This window comes from Mobula hypostoma, chromosome 4, assembly GCF_963921235.1.
Source record: "Mobula hypostoma chromosome 4, sMobHyp1.1, whole genome shotgun sequence".
In the NCBI taxonomy this organism is placed as follows: domain Eukaryota; kingdom Metazoa; phylum Chordata; class Chondrichthyes; order Myliobatiformes; family Myliobatidae; genus Mobula; species Mobula hypostoma.
In genome coordinates, this window is record NC_086100.1 from 17071890 (window position 1) to 17089864 (window position 17975).

The 17975-nt window shown below is 43.3% G+C and overlaps 1 protein-coding gene across 2 annotated transcripts in view; it reads right to left on the reverse strand.

The window, feature by feature from the left end:
- LOC134345137 (mediator of RNA polymerase II transcription subunit 12-like protein) overlaps positions 1–17975 on the reverse strand; it is a 709294-nt gene that overhangs the window by 356550 nt on the left and 334769 nt on the right. The window lies entirely within an intron of this gene.

Consider the following 17975-nt stretch of genomic DNA (forward strand, 5'->3'; position numbering starts at 1 on the left):
AATCATTCGGCTCTAAACCACCAAGTGCCTGAGTATTGAAAGGACTCATTGAAGATCTATATACATGGCTACCAACAAGCACAATACATCCCGACATGGACTAAATTAAGTTGAATAGCAAACTCTTTCCATACCAAACATGAGGATGAGAGGTAATTTGATGGAGATGAACAAGATGATAGGAGACACAGACACTTTCCCAGGGCATAAATGATGAATAGAGGAGCACAACATTAAGGTGTTAGCAGGAAACTATGGGGTGAAATGTCGGGCTAGTTTTTTTTTTAAACACAGAGAGTGGTGGGTGTGTGGAACATGCTGCTGGGGGTGGGGGGTCAGGGTGGTAGAGGCAGATACATTAGGGACATGCAAGAGACTCTCAGATGAAAGAAAAGTGGAGGGCTATGGAGGAGGGAAGGGTTAAATTGGTCTTAGAGAGATAAATCAGGGCTCGAAAGGTCACTGGGAGAAGGCAGGCAGGAGAATATGGTTGAGAGAGAAATGGATCAGCCATGATCAAATGGCGAAGCAGACTTGATGGTTAAAATGGTCTAATTCTGCTCCTATGTCTTACGGTGTAGAGAAGGTTAACGAGTACGCACAACATTGTTGGCTGAAGGGCCTATACTGAGTTATTCTGTTCTATGTTCGATGGTGGAGGAACTCAGCAGGTTAGTCAGCATCTATGGAGACAGAGTGACGGTCAGCTTTTTGGGGTGAGACCCTGCATCAGAGTCATACCCTTCTTTCCACTGATCCATGCCAACCAAGAGATCATCAAAGTTGGTCTTAATTGCCTGCATTTAACCCACATCCCTCCAAAATGTTCCTGTCCAAGGGCCCTTCTGATGTTGTTAATGTACCTGCCTCATAACAGCACACAAAAACTCAGCAGGTCAGGCAGCATCTATGGAAGGAAATGAAAAGTCGACGTTTTGGACCTCGACCCTTCATCAGGAGGAGAGAATGAGGGGAGATTTGCTAAAGGTACACAAAATTATGTGGGGCATAGACTAGGTAAATGCAAGCAGGCTTTCTCCATTGAGGTTGGGTGAGACAAGAACTAGAGGTCATGGGTTAAGGGTGAAAGGTGAAATGATTAAGCAGTACCTGAGGGGTGGTGAGCGTGTGGGATGAACCGTAAGTAGAAGTGATGGATGCAGGCTCAGTCTCAAAATTAAGAGAGTCTGCACAAGTACATGGATGGGAGGGGTGCAGGTCGATGGGACTATGTCCTGACGAAGGGTCACTGTCCAAAACGCCAACTTTTCCTTTCCTTACGTAGATGCTGTTGAACCTGCTGTATTCCGCCAGCACTTTTTTCAGGCAGGTACATTAACAACATTTGATTTATAATTCAGCATTGACTGGATGGGTGAAGTGCCTGCTTCTGTCTTCTGTGCTATAGTGCTCAAAGATTGGAAAGGAAGCAGGCAGAAGCTGGAATAAAAGTGTAACAGGAGAGAAAAGGGCCCAAGCAAGCAAGTAATAGTGAGACCAGGTGAGGGGGGGAAGAGAGGTGGTTGGGAATGAAGAGGAATGGTGGGAGAAGCTGGCAGGTGAGGAGTGGAAGAAGAAAGGATAAAGGAGGTGTGAGAACATTTGGCCAGAAAATAAAGAGGAGTTTGGGAACCGGAAGGAGGCAATGAGCAGGTCATGAGAGTGGGGGAGGAGACAATAAAGAGTGAAGGGGGTCACAGGAATGAGAGAAAACAAGGGGAGTGTAGGAAAACAGACAGACTGGTTACTAGAAGTTGATGCTGGAATGGAGGCTGATGCTGCCAAATTGAGGATTACCACAACGAAATATGAGGTGTTGCTCCTCCAACCGGCACCAGGCCTTATTGTGGCAGTACTGGAGGCCATGGACAGGCACGTCGGTGCGGGAACTCAAAGAGGAATTGAAATGTGTAGCCACGGGGAGCTCCTGGCTCTTGTGGCGGACAGTATGGAGTTGCCCGACAAAGTGGTCCCCCAGTCTGCATTAGGGGTCACCGAAGCAGCGGAGGCAGCACCATTAACTGTGTACTTTCACTTTACATTTGATTTCTCAAAGTGCAATATCTCACACTTGGCTGGATCCCCATAATTGGCAACATTCATAATGAGATTGGATCACTCACTGGAAATTATACTTGTGCAAATAAAGTAGTTGATACAGAACAATGGGTGTTACAATAAAGATCTCACCGAAGTATACCCGAAGTTCAAAATACATTTATTATCAAAGGATGTATATAGTATACAATCTCGAGATTCATTTTCTTGCAGGCAGCCACAAAACAAAGAAGCAGAATAGAACTTACTAAAAAAAATCCCATACAACAGAGACCAACAAACATACAATGTGTGGAAAAAAAAGAAGAAATCGCGAGAATTAAAAGGTGAACAAGTAACACAGAGATCATTAACCGCAGAAAAAGGCGTACATAACGCATAAAACCTGTCAGGCTTCCAGCTAGCTCCAGGTGACGATTTTAACCGAAGTTTCAATGACAAACTCAGCCATCTTCATCAGGGATGATGCCTAGGCACGTCTAGTTCAGTAGGACATATACCCCTGTTGTCTGTCCCTCCTGATTGGTTAGTCAACATCCAATCAGATCTCCTCTGTCCCACCTTGTTTAAAAGACCTTCATCTTTGTTGAAATTCTTATTTTCAGGTCTTATTTCAATGGCTTCCTTCACTAGGCAGTACCAAAAGCACAGTAGTTTTGTACGGTCAAAGTAAATCCTGTGATCATTGTGTATGCAATGTTTTGCTACCACCCATTTTTCTGGGTAACCCAAACAGATACACCTTCTGATAAAAGTTGCTGGTGAACGCAGCAGGCCAGGCAGCATCTCTAGGAAGAGGTACAGTCGACGTTTCAGGCCGAGACCCTTCGTCAGGACTAACTGAAGGAAGAGTGAGTAAGAGATTTGAAAGTTGGAGGGGGAGGGGGAGATGCAAAATGATAGGAGAAGACAGGAGGGGGAGGGATGGAGCCAAGAGCTGGACAGGTGATAGGCAAAAGGGGATACGAGAGGATCATGGGACAGGAGGTCCGTGAAGAAAGACGGGGGGGGGGGACCCAGAGGATGGGCAAGAGGTATATTCAGAGGGACAGAGGGAGAAAAAGGAGAGTGAGAGAAAGAATGTGTGTATAAAAATAAGTAACAGATGGGGTACGAGGGGGAGGTGGGGCATTAGCGGAAGTTAGAGAAGTCGATGTTCATGCCATCAGGTTGGAGGCTCCTCAGACGGAATATAAGGTGTTGTTCCTCCAACCTGAGTGTGGCTTCATCTTTACAGTAGAGGAGGCCGTGGATAGACATGTCAGAATGGGAATGGGATGTGGAATTAAAATGTGTGGCCACTGGGAGGTCCTGCTTTCTCTGGCAGACAGAGCGTAGGTGTTCAGCAAAGCAGTCTCCCAGTCTGCGTCAGGTCTCGCCAATATATAAAAGGCCACATCGGGAGCACCGGACGCAGTACATCACCCCAGCCGACTCACAGGTGAAGTGATGCCTCACCTGGAAGGACTGTTTGGGGCCCTGAATGGTGGTAAGGGAGGAAGTGTAAGGGCATGTGTAGCACTTGTTCCACTTACACGGATAAGTGCCAGGAGGGAGATCAGTGGGGAGGGATGGGGGGGACGAATGGACAAGGGAGTTGCGTAGGGAGCGATCCCTGCGGAATGCAGACAGGGGGGGGAGAGAAAGATGTGCTTAGTTGTGGGATCCCGTTGGAGGTGGTGGAAGTTACGGAGACTAATATGTTGGACCCGGAGGCTGGTGGGGTGGTAGGTGAGGACCAGGGGAACCCTATTCCTAGTGGGGTGGCAGGAGGATGGAGTGAGAGCAGATGTACGTGAAATGGGGGAGATGAGTTTAAGAGCAGAGTTGATAGTAGAGGAAGGGAGGCCCCTTTCTTTAAAAAAGGAAGACATCTCCCTCGTCCTAGAATGAAAAGCCAGTGGCCACACATTTTAATTCCACATCCCATTCCCATTCTGACATGTCTATCCACGGCCTCCTCTACTGTAAAGATGAAGCCACACTCAGGTTGGAGGAACAACACCTTATATTCTGTCTGGGGAGCCTCCAACCTGATGGCATGAACATCGACTTCTCTAACTTCCGCTAATGCCCCACCTCCCCCTCGTACCCCATCTGTTACTTATTTTTATACACACATTCTTTCTCTCACTCTCCTTTTTCTCCCTCTGTCCCTCTGAATATACCCCTTGCCCATCCTCTGGGTCCCTCCCCGCTTGTCTTTCTTCCCGGACCTCCTGTCCCATGATCCTCTCGTATCCCTTTTGCCTATCACCTGTCCAGCTCTTGGCTCCATCCCTCCCCCTCCTGTCTTCTCCTATCATTTTGGATCTCCGCCTCCCCCTCCAACTTTCAAATCCCTTACTCACTCTTCCTTCAGTTAGTCCTGATGAAGGGTCTCAGCCTGAAACGTCGACTGCACCTCTTCCTAGAGATGCTGCCTGGCCTGCTGCATTCACCAGCAACTTTTATGTGTGTTGCTTGAATTTCCAGCATCTGCAGAATTCCTGTTGTTTGAGATACACCTTCTATACTCTTTGATGCCGGTTTCCACCGTGCACCCCAACTGACCGATATACACGCTCTGCATTCACGGGATCCTGTAAACAGCAGCTGTCCAGAGTCCCAGGTCATCTTTGACCCACTTAAGCTGGTATCTGAGCTTCCGAACAGGTTTGTGGATAGAAAAGAGCTAACAACGAGGAGGAACCCATCGCTACCACCTGTTTCCCCTATATTTCCGTTGTTTCTGGAAGGCTCACCAGGACCCTGAGGAAACACTGGACAAGTACCATCCACTTCAAAATGCTCTTCTGCACACTATCACTGTCATGTGAGGTTATTTAAGATACTGCCACATTCCTGTCAGCTTGAACCAGTCTGGCCATTCTCCTCTGACCTCTCTCAATTGTCTTCACTCACAGAACTGACACTAACTGGGTTCTTAATTTTTTGTTTATCTCACCATTCTCTGTAAACTTTAGAGACTGCTGTGCATGAAAATCCCAGGAGATCAGCAGTTTCTGAGATGCTCAAACCACCCATCTGGCACCAACAATCATTCCACAGTCAAAGTCACTTTGATCACATTTCTTCCCCATTTTGATGTTGGTTCTGAACAACAAGTGAACTTCATGGCCATGTCTGCATTGAATTGCTGCCACATAACTGACTGATTAGATACCTGCATTAAGATTAGATGTACAGGTATACCTAATAAAGTGGCCACTGAGCATAACTTCCCAATTCTATACTCAAGGCCCTGACCAATGAGTCAGCCATTCAATTCAGAGGTGACAACCAGAGGTTAGTGAATCTTTTGAGTTCTCCTTCTAAGAGAGAACCGGAGGCTTTTACCCTAATCAATGTGCGACAGAGATCAATAGATAATTGTATATTAATGGAATCCAAGTTGTAAGTAAATTTACTATAAAAGTATATATACATAGCATGTTACCACATGCTATCCTGAGATTAATTTTCCTGCAAGTATTTCAAGGATAAAAGATATACAATAGTATTTAATGAAAAATAAACAGGACTTCTAAACCCATATGTCTTTAGAATGTGGGAGGAAACCCATGTGGTCATGGGAAGAACGTAAAAACTCCTTAAAGGCAGTGACAGGAATTGAACTTAAGCGTTATGCTAACTGCAACACTACCATGCCATCCATTACCATTATACATCTATATTGTGTCATGCCAAATTCTCTCAGGCCAGACTTAAGGGTTAGGTACTTTCCCTCTGAAGTAACCAAAAAAAAGTAAATGCTCATTAAACTAGGGGAGAAAATGCCAATGACTTCTTTGATGCTTCTTCCACTTGACCTTAATGAATCGTTACTCAGCAGATCCATGAACCACACCACAACATTCCACAAGGTGGCACTGTGTGCAAAACTAAAAGTATTTGCAACCAGAATAAAGAACATTTCCTGCATGGACGGGTCACACAGCCGGACATTTAAATCTCACTATTCAATCAGAATCAGACTTATCACAGACATTTGCTGTCTTGAAGCAGCAGTACAATGCAAAGACATAAAGTTACTAAACAAAATAACTCATTGCAAACTGAACACCCTGCCAGGCGTGGTGATACAGGCAGGTACATTAGGGACATTTATGAGACTCTTAGATCAGCACATGGATGACAGAAAATGGAGGGCTATGTAGGAGGGAAGGGTTCGATTGATCTTGGAGTAGGTTAAAGGTTTGGTTTAGGGAAGCACGGCAGTGTAGCGGATAGTATTGGAAAATGCAAATGCATGCATTGTATTTTCTATGTATTACAGTATTTACTCAACAGTATTTACTCGAATGCACACATTGTATTTTCTATATTTACTATGTAACCACTGCTAGCTCAATAGAAGGTATTCACTATGTAGCCATGACTTTTGACCTGTTCACTATTAACTCATGAAGAGAATTAGAATGAAACCAAGTAGAAAGATAACGGTGGCGAGTAAGGTGATGGAATATGTGGCAGTATGTCAACTAATTAAGACTAATTAAGAAATAACTGTGGTTAAGGATGAGAGGACATATGGTCTAAAATGTAAACTAGGACATAATTAAGTTGGGGAGTAAAACAATAGTGCAAAGTCGAGAGCGGATATATTGATGGTATGTTATCACAGGCCGACTGGATATGATAATGTAGCTAAGATAGGAAAATTGCTATAAAAAATACTGTATACAAGCCTCGACGGGCAGTCAGCTACTAGCTTTCTGATTGTCTCAGCTCTGATTTGCAAATTAAAGTTTAAAACGTCTTAACGAGTTTTCTGCGTCTCCTTGTCGTTTGTGAGAAACGAGAAACTACGACAATAGCGTAAGCCTATTACAGAACCAGTGACCCAGGCTCAATTCCTGCTGCTGCCTGTAAAGGGTTTGTACGTTCTCCCCATGACCACACTGATTTCCTCTCCAGATGCTCCGGTTTCCTCCCACATTCAAAAGACGTACGAGTTAGTAGGTTAATTGGTGTAATTGGGGGTTGCGGGCCCATTGAGCTGGAAGGGCTTGTTACCATGCTGTGGATCTAAAGTAAATTAAATTAAAACCCTGCCTGGCCTGACCTGCCCGACCAATCAATGGATCGGATCCAAGCCTCAATACTTCATCCTAACCAACTTCACATTGCACTCAATTTTGTGAGCTTGCAAAAATAAATGTATCTCCCTCTGCCGAATAATTCCAGTGATCTATCCGTCAGCGGAAAGAAAAGCAATAAGAACATTTTAGAATTAACTTGGAACTATGTTCAAAACTCTCAACATCTGCACCACTCTGCTTCATTAGGATCCCAAATGGATTAAAAAGACCATCACATTTTCCTAAACACCAAAGGAATTTTGTTTAAACTGTTTATGAATGCATGGCCCTTTTAATCTAGGAATTGGCCCAGTGAACCTCCGCTGGGCTGCCTCCAATATATTCTTTCTTAAAGAAGTGACCAAAACCATACACTGTAGCCCACATGTGGTCTCACCAACATCCCACACACTTGTAGCAATTCTATATTTCAAATCCCATTTAAAAAAGAGGCCAATATACCATCTGGCATCCAAACACTTTCTGCACCTATTAACAGTATGCTTCAAGCACAAAATAAGTGGAGCCCTCTGTTGGTCAAGGTCGAACATGAATGCTGTATCCGAGCTGTCAAGACAGGACACAAGCCAGAGAAGTACAATATGGAGAACAAGCTTTAGCCCTTGCAACAGGCTCCACTACTCCACGTAGCTGATAAATCCAGAAGTCGATACAGTTTGGCACCAGCAGTATCACAGGAGTTGCCAGTCAGCATTGAACATAACGTAGGGCTGCCGTATGTACTCCATCTCTGAATTATTTCCTTGGAGTCTTCTCCCGAAGCCTTTCTCATGAGTGGGAAGAGCCGCAAGGCGCAGAGATTTGAGATCAGAGTTTTCCTTCTTCTAGACAAGCTGCAAACCAGTCTGGTTTTGCAAAAATCTTGTGCCGTGCAAGCTTTTTGCCCAGTGACAACAACATGTGTACACTGAATAATTTCTTCAATAAAAACAGTATAAATAAGCCGGTTCTAAAATCCGCAGACAAATCATCTCCAACTCCATGTTGTCAAGACAGACCGAATTGGAAACAGGAAAAGGAAACATAATTGTGTACGATCATGAAGTACATTTAACATGCCAATGAGGTAGAGGGTGACAGCCTTTTGTGCGCAGTTTAAATTCCTCTGTGTGCTAGTAGCCAAAGTAGCACACCTTAGAGGGAACATTGCAACCAGGGCTAACGAGTTCACAATCACATCATTTTCCCACATTAAAGTTCAAAAGTTTTAAGCATATATTTATATAGGGTTCCTAAGACTTTCTCACACTATTGTAGTAATTTTATGTATTACATTTTCTGCTGCCACAAAAAAAACAAAATTTATGACATATGTGAGTGATGATAAACCTGATTCTGATACAGGTCTCTATTGAGGACTGACAGTGGGAAAGGGGCAAAGAGAGGGGAATCATGGTTAGGAAAAGAGGAAGGGAGAGGGGGAGAGTGGGAAGCACCAGAGAGACATTCTGTAATGATTAATAAACCAATTGTTTAGAATCAAATGACCTTGTCTGGTATCTCAGGGCTGGGTGTGTCTGTACCCATACTATCCCCAACTGTGGCAAACCTTCTCAGCCACCTGTCCCAAACCCCTCCCGCGGTGATCCACCCTCACCATTCCCAACATCCTTTGCTCCCGCCAGATTTACAAACACTTTCTCCACTCCATGTTGACAAATCCCTAGCAATTACATGTGCCTAGGACTTTTACACAGTACTTTAAAATTATTATTAAAATTCATATCTGTCACTATACACTACCCTGAGATTCATTTTGTCAAGTAAATGGTAAACTCCATTTACCAAGCTGTCAGCTAGTTAGTCAAACTATTCATATTCTCATTGCAACAGGCATCTATTTTACCTTACTTTTATGTTCATCAGCAAAACCTTACACATTGCCACGTGCTCCATGTTATTAAAATAGGTGGCAAGTTAATGAAAGCAAAATCTGATCCCTGGGACATTTCACTAGTTAGATCCATCCAGCCATTAAGAGATATGCTTATTCACTCAATATCTTCTCTGCAACAACTAGCTTTCAACCCATATTGATATACTTCCCCAATACTGTGAGGTCCTATCTTACGTACCAACATTGTCACTTTGCCAAATCCCCTCTGAAACTTCCAAGATCTGACATCCACAAGTCATGTCTCTCAAATCTACTTTTTACATCTTTGAAGAACTGTAGCAATTCTGTCAAACAGGATATCCTTTTCATCAGACCATGTTGATGCTGCTTGGTTACTGAAGCTTTTCTAGGTGACTAATTGCTTCTTCTTTGATTACAGACTCAACAACCAATGTTCAAGCCAAGTCAAGTTTATTGTCATTTAACTATATACATGCATAATGTCAAATGAGACATTTCTCCAAGACAAGGGTGTAAATCACTATAGTATACATAATACACATAACACACAATAACCTATGAAGGTAAGGATAAAATCAACAGATAAATTACACATAAATAAACAAACTAAAGTGCATAAGTTAAATATTGTTAGGTACAGAGCAGATTAACCAGTGACACTTTGAATGTGATGTGGCTACGACTTCAGCAGCCTAATGGCCTGAGGGAAGAAACTGTCTCCCATCCTAACCGTTCTTGTTTTTATACATCAGAGTCTCCTGCCTGATGGTAGAAAGTCAAAGAGGATGCTGGATGGATGGGATCCTTAATAACACTAAGGGCCATGCGTACACAGTTCTCCTGATAAATATTCCCGATGGATGGTAGGGAGATCACTAGGATCCTCTCAGTTGTTCTCTTAGTCCTTTGTAGGGACTTCCATTCTGATGCTCGGCTGCTTCCATACCAGAAGGAGATGCAACTTGTCTGGATGCCCTCAATAGTGCTCCTATAAAATGGAGCTAACTTGCTTACAGTTTCCCTCCCAAATACAACAAGGGCATTACATTTGTGGTTTTCTTAAACAAAGGCTGTCCTATCTCCATAAATATTTCCTTTAAATCTCTTGGATGGAGAACACCAGGTCCTAGGAACTGAGGCATTAGGTTTTCCGAAATTTTGTACCTCTTGATAAGGATTGATGCAAGTTCTTCCATGATATTTGAAGATATCAACTTTACTTTGTTGTTTTGTGCCAAGCAAAATCACTGAAAATTGTGCAGGAGAGCCCACGAGGGTTGCCACACCTCTGTACCAACATAGCATGCTGTAAGGAAAAAATTCATTTCAGAGGATCTGTCCTGGGTCCAACATGTGACTGCCATTACAAAGAAGGCATAGCAGTGTCTCTACTTTCTTAGAAGTTTGCAAAGATTCTTCATGTCACCTAAAAGTTTGTTTCCTTGGGGTGCCATGACAGTGTTGTGGTTAGTGTGACGCGAGTACAGCTCAGGGCACTGGATTTCAAAGTTCAATTCCAAAACTTGTTAGGAAGTTTGTACATCCTTCCCGTGATCTCTTGGGCTTCCTCTGGGTGCTCCAGTTTCCTCCCACATACCAGTTTGTAGGTTCATTAGTCATTGCAAATTGTCCTGTGGTTAGGTTAATTAGGCCAGAAGAGTCTGTTTCACGCTCTATTACTAAATAAGTAAAAATCTTTGACAAACATCTTTTTTTAAAAATTAAAAATGTTATTTTTATTTAGAGACATGGCGTGGAACAGGCCCTTCAGTTTCAACGAGTTGCACCACTCAGCAACTCACCTATTTAACACTAACCTAATCACAGGATAATTTACAATAACTATTTGACCTGTATGCTTTTGGAATGAGAAAGAAAACCAGAGCACTCGGAGGAAACCCACAGTACGTGCCTATGGGAAAGACATAGAAACTTCTTGCAGACTGCATCAGAATTGAACTGCGAAGCCTTAAGCTGTAATACTGTTGCATTAACCACTACACTAACTTCTATAGACGTGTGGTGGAGAGTATATTGACTAGCTTCATCACAGCCTGGACTGGAAACGCCAATGCCCTTGAATGGAAAATCCTACAAAAAGTAATGAATACAGCCCACTCCATCATGAGTAAGCCCCTCCACACAATTGAGCAGATCCACGCAGATCACTGTTGCAGGAAAGCAGCATCCATCGTCGGGGGACCCCCTACACCCAGGTCATGCTCTCATCTTCAGGAAGACGAGAGCATGACCACATCAGGAAGAAGGTACAGGGGCCTCAGGACTCACCCCACCAAGTTCAGAAACAGTTATCACCCCTCAACCATCAGGCTCCTGAACCAGAGGGCATAACTTCACTCACTCCAACGTTGAACAGATTCCACAAACTATGGATTCACTTTCAAGGACTTTACAGCTCATGTTCTCAATATTTATTAAATTTACTATTATTCTGTTTTTTGTTTTCATTTTTGAATTCACACAATTTGTTGTCACTGGTTGTTTGTCCATCTCGTGGGCAGTTTTTTATTGATTCTGTCGTGCTGTATTTACTGTGAACGCCCACAAGAAAATAACTCTCAGGGCAGCAGATGGTGACAGATATATTTTGATTACAAATTTCCTTTGTACTTTGAATTTGTATACTAAAGGGTTTTGAATAGTATAAAAAGAGGTAATTCTCTTGTGCAAGAAGAGAGAGGGGCGAGTGAGAGAAGGAGAGGGGGGCAATCCTCTCTTGGGATTAGTATTAGTACTAGAGTTGCAGAAGATAGGGACAAATGTATCGAGAGGGTAAGGCTACATTGAGAGAACGAGAGTGTGGGGACAGCGAGAGAGAAAAGGCTACATGAGAGTTTGGGGGGCATTCTGCACATCAGCCTGTTTAGTGGATGATAAATATTAGTTTGTCATCTGTACTGCTACTTTACTAACCAGTTGTTTTCCTTTCTGCATCGAATGCCTTAAGTAACTCTAATAAGGTGCTTTCTTGCGGCTTAACACCTGTATGGTGTCTCCTCTGTCCCTGAATACATAAGTGAATATGCCTATTGCTGAATCAGGAAATAATTTCAGGACAAATTTATAAATAATTTCACATGCCTGCATTTTTCAAACCCGAACTGTATGTCTATGGAAGCTGGACCAGTGAGAGGAAGCCCACACAGTCACAGGGAGAATGTACAAACTCCTTACAAACAGCAGCAGGAATCGAACCCAGATCTCACAACTACCTTCTGTACAGCACTGTGCTAACCACGCCACTGTAACGCCCTTTACCCTGCCATTCTGAGCTTTGTAGTGTCTCCTACTGTGAAGACTTAGTCAATACTTTGAATCAAATTGCCTGGCCTTTCCTTGTTTTTTGTTATTAATTATGAATCTCACCCTACAGCTGATCACGAACATGAGCAACCCATGTTTTTTTTCTCAAACCTTCCACAAAAACCCTTGTTTTGTTTTGATATTACTTGCCAATTTATTCTCCTGCTTCCTTTTTGCACTCTTCATCAGCTTAGTCTATCGCTAACTGGAGTGTGCTGCTTCTGAGAAGTCATTTCTTTGACTTATTGTTGAAAGAGAACAGTACAGCACAAGAACAGGCCTTTCAGCCCACAGTGTCTCTGCTGACTCTGATTCCAAATGAAACTAATTCATCCACCGGCACATGATCCATATTCTTCCATTCCTTCACGTTACTGTGTTGTTCTAAATGTTTCTTACTGATTGTAGACTTCAGGAGAGGAAAGCCAGAGGTCTATAGGCCAGTAATCACTGGAGGATCAGAGGTGGAGGGGGTCAGTAACTTTAAATTCCTGGGTGTCACTGTCTCAGAGGACCTGTCCTGGACCCATCGTATAAATATAACAGCACGACAGCGCCTGTACTTCCTCAGGGGTCTGCAGAGACTGGGCTTGTCATTAAAAACCTTTGATAAAATTCTAAAGGTGTGTGGTGGACAGGCCGCATTATGACCTGGCATGGGAGCACCAATGCCTCTGAGCGGAAAATTCTACAAAAGGTAGTGGATTCGGCCCAGTAAATCACGGGTAAAACCCTCCCAACTATTGAGCACATCTACATGAAACATTACCATAGGAAGATAGCACCCAGCGTCAAAGATCCTCATCACCCAGACCATGCTCTTTCCTCACTGCTGCCATCAGGTAGAAGGTACAGGTACCCACGACCCGCACCACCAGGTTCAAGAACAGTTAATAGCCTTCAACCATTAGGCTCTTGAACAAAAGGGGACAACTACACTCATTTAAGGACACTTATTTTGCAAGTTCATGCTCATTATTTCTTGCTATTTATTTCTGTCTGCATTTGCACAGTTGGTTGTTCATTGATCCTGTTTAAAGTTACTGCTCTATAGATTTGCTAAGTATGGCAACAGGAAAAACAATCTCAGGGTTGTATGTGATGACATGCATGTACTCTGATAATAAATTTTACTTTGATTTTGACTTCCACCTCTAGCTCTGGCAGCCCATTCCAGACACCTACCACCTACCACTCCAGGTGTTAAAAAAAAACTTACCCTGCACATTTCCTTTAAACTTTCTCCCTCTGACCTTCTCACCAGTGGAAAATTGCAAGCATTACTCCACTCCTTAAGAAGAGAGGGAGGCAGAAGAAAGGAAACTATAGGCCAGTTAGCCTGACTTCAATGTTCGGAAAGATGTTGGAATCCATTATTAGGAATGAGCTTTCAGGGTACTTGGAGGCCAAAGTCAGCATGGTTTCCTTAACAGGAAATCTTGACCGACAATTCTGTTGGAATTCTTCGAGGAAATAACAGCCAGGAGAGACAAAGAAAAATCAGTGGATGTAGTTCACTTGTATCTTCAAAAGGTCTTTGACAAGGTGACACACACAAGACTGCTTAAGAAGATAAGAAAGATACTAGCATGGATAAAAACCTAGTTGACTGGTAGGAGGCAAATACTGGGAATGACCTGGTTGGCTGCCGGTAACTAGTGTTACTCCAGGGTCAGTACCGGGACCGCTTCTTTTCACATTATATGTCAATGATCTGGGTGATTGAACTGATTGCTTTGTGGCTAAGTTTACGGACAACACAAAGATAGATGGAGGGGAAAGCAGTGCTGAGGAAGCAGGGAGTCTGCAGAAGGACTCAGACAGATTAGAGGAATGGACAAAGAAGTGGCAGGTGCAATATGCAAAGGTAAGTGTATGGTGATGAACTTTGACAGAAGGAATAAAAGCATAGACTATTTTCGAAATAGGGAGAAAATTCTGAAATCAGAGGTGCAAAGGGGCTTGGGTGTTCTGGAACAGAGAACATAGAAACATAGAAAACCTACAGCACAATACAGGCCCTTCAGCCCACAAAGCTGTGCCGAACATGTCCTTACCCTGAAACTACCTAGGCTTACCCATAGCCCTCTATTTTTCTAAGCTCCATGTACCTATCGAGGAGTCTCTTAAAAGACCCTATCATTTAATAGTAATTGCGATAAATGTAAAACTGAGACAGCAATACTGACACACATGTTTTGGTCATGTTCTATACTGGAACAGTCCTGGAAGTCAGTTTTTTCTACAATTTCTAAAGCACTTAAAATTAATTTACAACCTAACAAATTAACTGTGCTTTTTGGAATAATTCCTCAAAATATCCGCGGTATCTCTCTATCTGACCAACGTGTTATTGCATTTGTTACATTGATAGCTTGGAGGGCCATTTTGTTGAAGTGGAAGGATACGTCGGCTTCCATTTTGTCACAATGGTTCTCTCAAGTGATGCTATGTCTTAATTTGGAGAAAATTAGAGGTCGAACCTTTGAACCGATGTTTGATTCTGAGAAAAGATGTGGTTCATTTGCTCGTTACCATTATTTGAGTTAATTGATAAATTTCCTTCATGATCTAATTGTAAATTTTTGGTACTTTTTTTTATCTTGCTGGCAGTTTGATGTTTATCTTTAGAAGCTTTTTGTATTGGGAGGCAGATTTTGGAAAGGTGCAAAAATAACAGGGTTGTTATCATGGGTGACTTTAACTTCCCTAATATTGATTGGCACCTGATTAGTTCCAAGGGTTTAGATGGGGCAGAAATTGTTAAGTGTGTCCAGGATGGATTCCTGTCACGGTATGTGGACAGGCTGACTAGGGGGAATGCCATACTAGATCTAGTACTAGGTAATGAACCGGGTCAGGTCACAGATCTCTCAGTGGGTGAGCATCTGGGGGACAGTGAGCACTGCTCCCCGGCCTTTATAATTATCATGGAAAAGGATAGAATCAAAGAGGACAGGAAAATTTTTAACTGGGGAAAGGCAAATTATGAGGCTATAAGGCTAGAACTTGCGGGTGTGAATTGGGATGAAGTTTTGGCAGGGAAATGTACTATGGACATGTGATTGATGTTTAGAGATCTCTTGCGGGATGTAAGGGATAAATTTGTCCCAGTGAGGAAGATAAAGAATGGCAGGGTGAAGGAACCATGGATGACAAGTGAGGTGGAAAATCTAGTCAGGAGGAAGAAGGCAGCATACATGAGATTTAGGAACCAAGGATCAGCTGGGTCTATTGAGGAATCTAGGGAAGCAAGAAAGGAGCTTAAGAAGGGGCTGAGAAGAGCAAGAAGGGGGCATGAGAAGGCCTTGGCGAGTAGGGTAAAGGAAAACCCCAAGGCATTCTTCAATAATGTGAAGAAAAAAAGGATGACAGGAGTGAAGGTAACCGATTAGAGATAAAGGTGGGAAGATGTGCCTGGAGGCTGTGGAAGTGAGCAAGGTCCTCAATGAATACTTCTCTTCGGTATTCACCAATGAGAGGGAACTTGATGATGGTGAGGACAATATGAGTGAGGTTGATGTTCTGGAGCATGCTGATATTAAGGCAGAGGAGGTGTTGGAGTTGTTAAAATACATTAGGACAGATAAGTCCCCAGGGCCTGACGGAATATTCCCCAGGCTGCTCCACGAGGTGAGAGGAGAGATTGCTGAGCCTCTGACTAGGATCTTTAAGTCCTCGTTGTCCACGGGAATGGTACCGGAGGATTGGAGGGAGGCGAATGTTGTTCCCTTGTTCAAAAAAGGTAGTAGGGATAGTCCTGGTAATTATAGACCAGTGAGCCTTACGTCTGTGGTGGGAAAGCTGTTGGAAAAGGTTCTTAGAGATAGGATCTATAGGCATTTAGAGAATCATGGTCTGATCAGGGACAGTCAGCATGGCTTTGTGAAGGGCAGATCGTGTCTAACAAGCCTGATAGAGTTCTTTGAGGAGGTGACCAGGCATATAGATGAGGGTAGTGCAGTGGATGTGATCTATATGGATTTTAGTAAGGCATTTGACAAGGTTCCACACGGTAGGCTTATTCAGAAAGTTAGAAAGCATGGGATCCAGGGAACTTTGGCCAGGTGGATTCAGAATTGGCTTGCCTGCAGAAGGCAGAGGGTGGTGGTGGAGGGAGTACATTCAGCTTGGAGGATTGTGACTAGTGGTGTCCCACAAGGATCTGTTCTGGGACCTCTACTTTTCGTGATTTTTATTAACGACCTGGATGTGGGGGTAGAAGGGTGGGATGGCAAGTTTGCAGACGACACAAAGGTTGGTGGTGTTGTAGATAGTGTACAGGATTGTCAAGGATTGCAGAGAGACATTGATAGGATGTAGAAGTGGGCTGAGAAGTGGCAGATGGAGTTCAACCCAGAGAAGTGTGAGGTGGTACACTTTGGAAGGACAAACTCCAAGGCAGAGTACAAAGTAAATGGCAGGATACTTGGTAGTGTGGAGGAGCAGAGGGATCTCAGGGTACATGTCCACAGATCCCTGAAAGTTGCCTCACAGGTGGATAGGGTAGTTAAGAAAGCTTATGGGGTGTTAGCTTTCATAAGTCGAGGGATAGAGTTTAAGAGTCCTGATGTAATGATGCAGCTCTATAAAACTCTGGTTAGGCCACACTTGGAGTATAGTGTCCAGTTCTGGTCACCTCACTATAGGAAGGATGTGGAAGCATTGGAAAGGGTACAGAGGAGATTTACCAAGATGCTGCCTGATTTAGAAAGTATGCATTATGATCAGAGATTAAGGGAGCTAGGGCTTTACTCTTTGGGGAGAAGAAGGATGAGACATGATAGAGGTGTACAAGATAATAAAAGGAATAGATAGAGTGGATAGCCAGCGCCTCTTCCCCAGGGCACCACTGCTCAATACAAGAGGACATGGCTTTAAGGTAAGGGGTGGGAAGTTCAAGGGGGATATTAGAGGAAGGTTTTTAAGTCAGAGAGTGGTTGGTGCGTGGAATGCACTGCCTGAGTCAGTGGTGGAGGCAGATACACTAGTGAAGTTTAAGAGACTACTAGACAGGTATATGGAGAAATCTAAAGTGGGGGCTTATATGGGAGGCAGGGTTTGAGGGTCGGCACAACATTGTGGGCCGAAGGGCCTGTACTGTGCTGTACTATTCTATGTTCTATGTTCTATGTATGACCCATGGCTCCGGGGTTGAACACCTAATGGTTTTTTTTCTCACTTTTCTTTGCTTTAGTAGGGTTTTTTTTTTAATTCCTTTTTTTGTCACCAAAATTTTTTCAATCTTTAAAACAATCTTATTTTTTCTTGAGACATTGTAAGTGTTGTCTACTTCGATGTACTCTTGTTAATTTTGGATAATAATAATAAAAAGATTTGAAAAGAAAGAAAAGACCCTATCATTTCCACCTCCACCACCACCGCCAGCAGCCCATTCCACACATTCACCACTCTCTGTGTAAAAAACTTACCCCGACATCTCCTCTGTACCTACTTCCAAGCACCTTAAAACTATGCCCTCTCACGCTAGCCATTTCAGCCCTGGGAAAAAGCCTCTGACTATTCACATGATCAATGCCTCTTATTATCTTGTACACCTCTATCAGATCACCTTTCATCCTCCATCGCTCCAAGGAGAAAAGGCTGAGTTCACTCAACCTATTCTCATA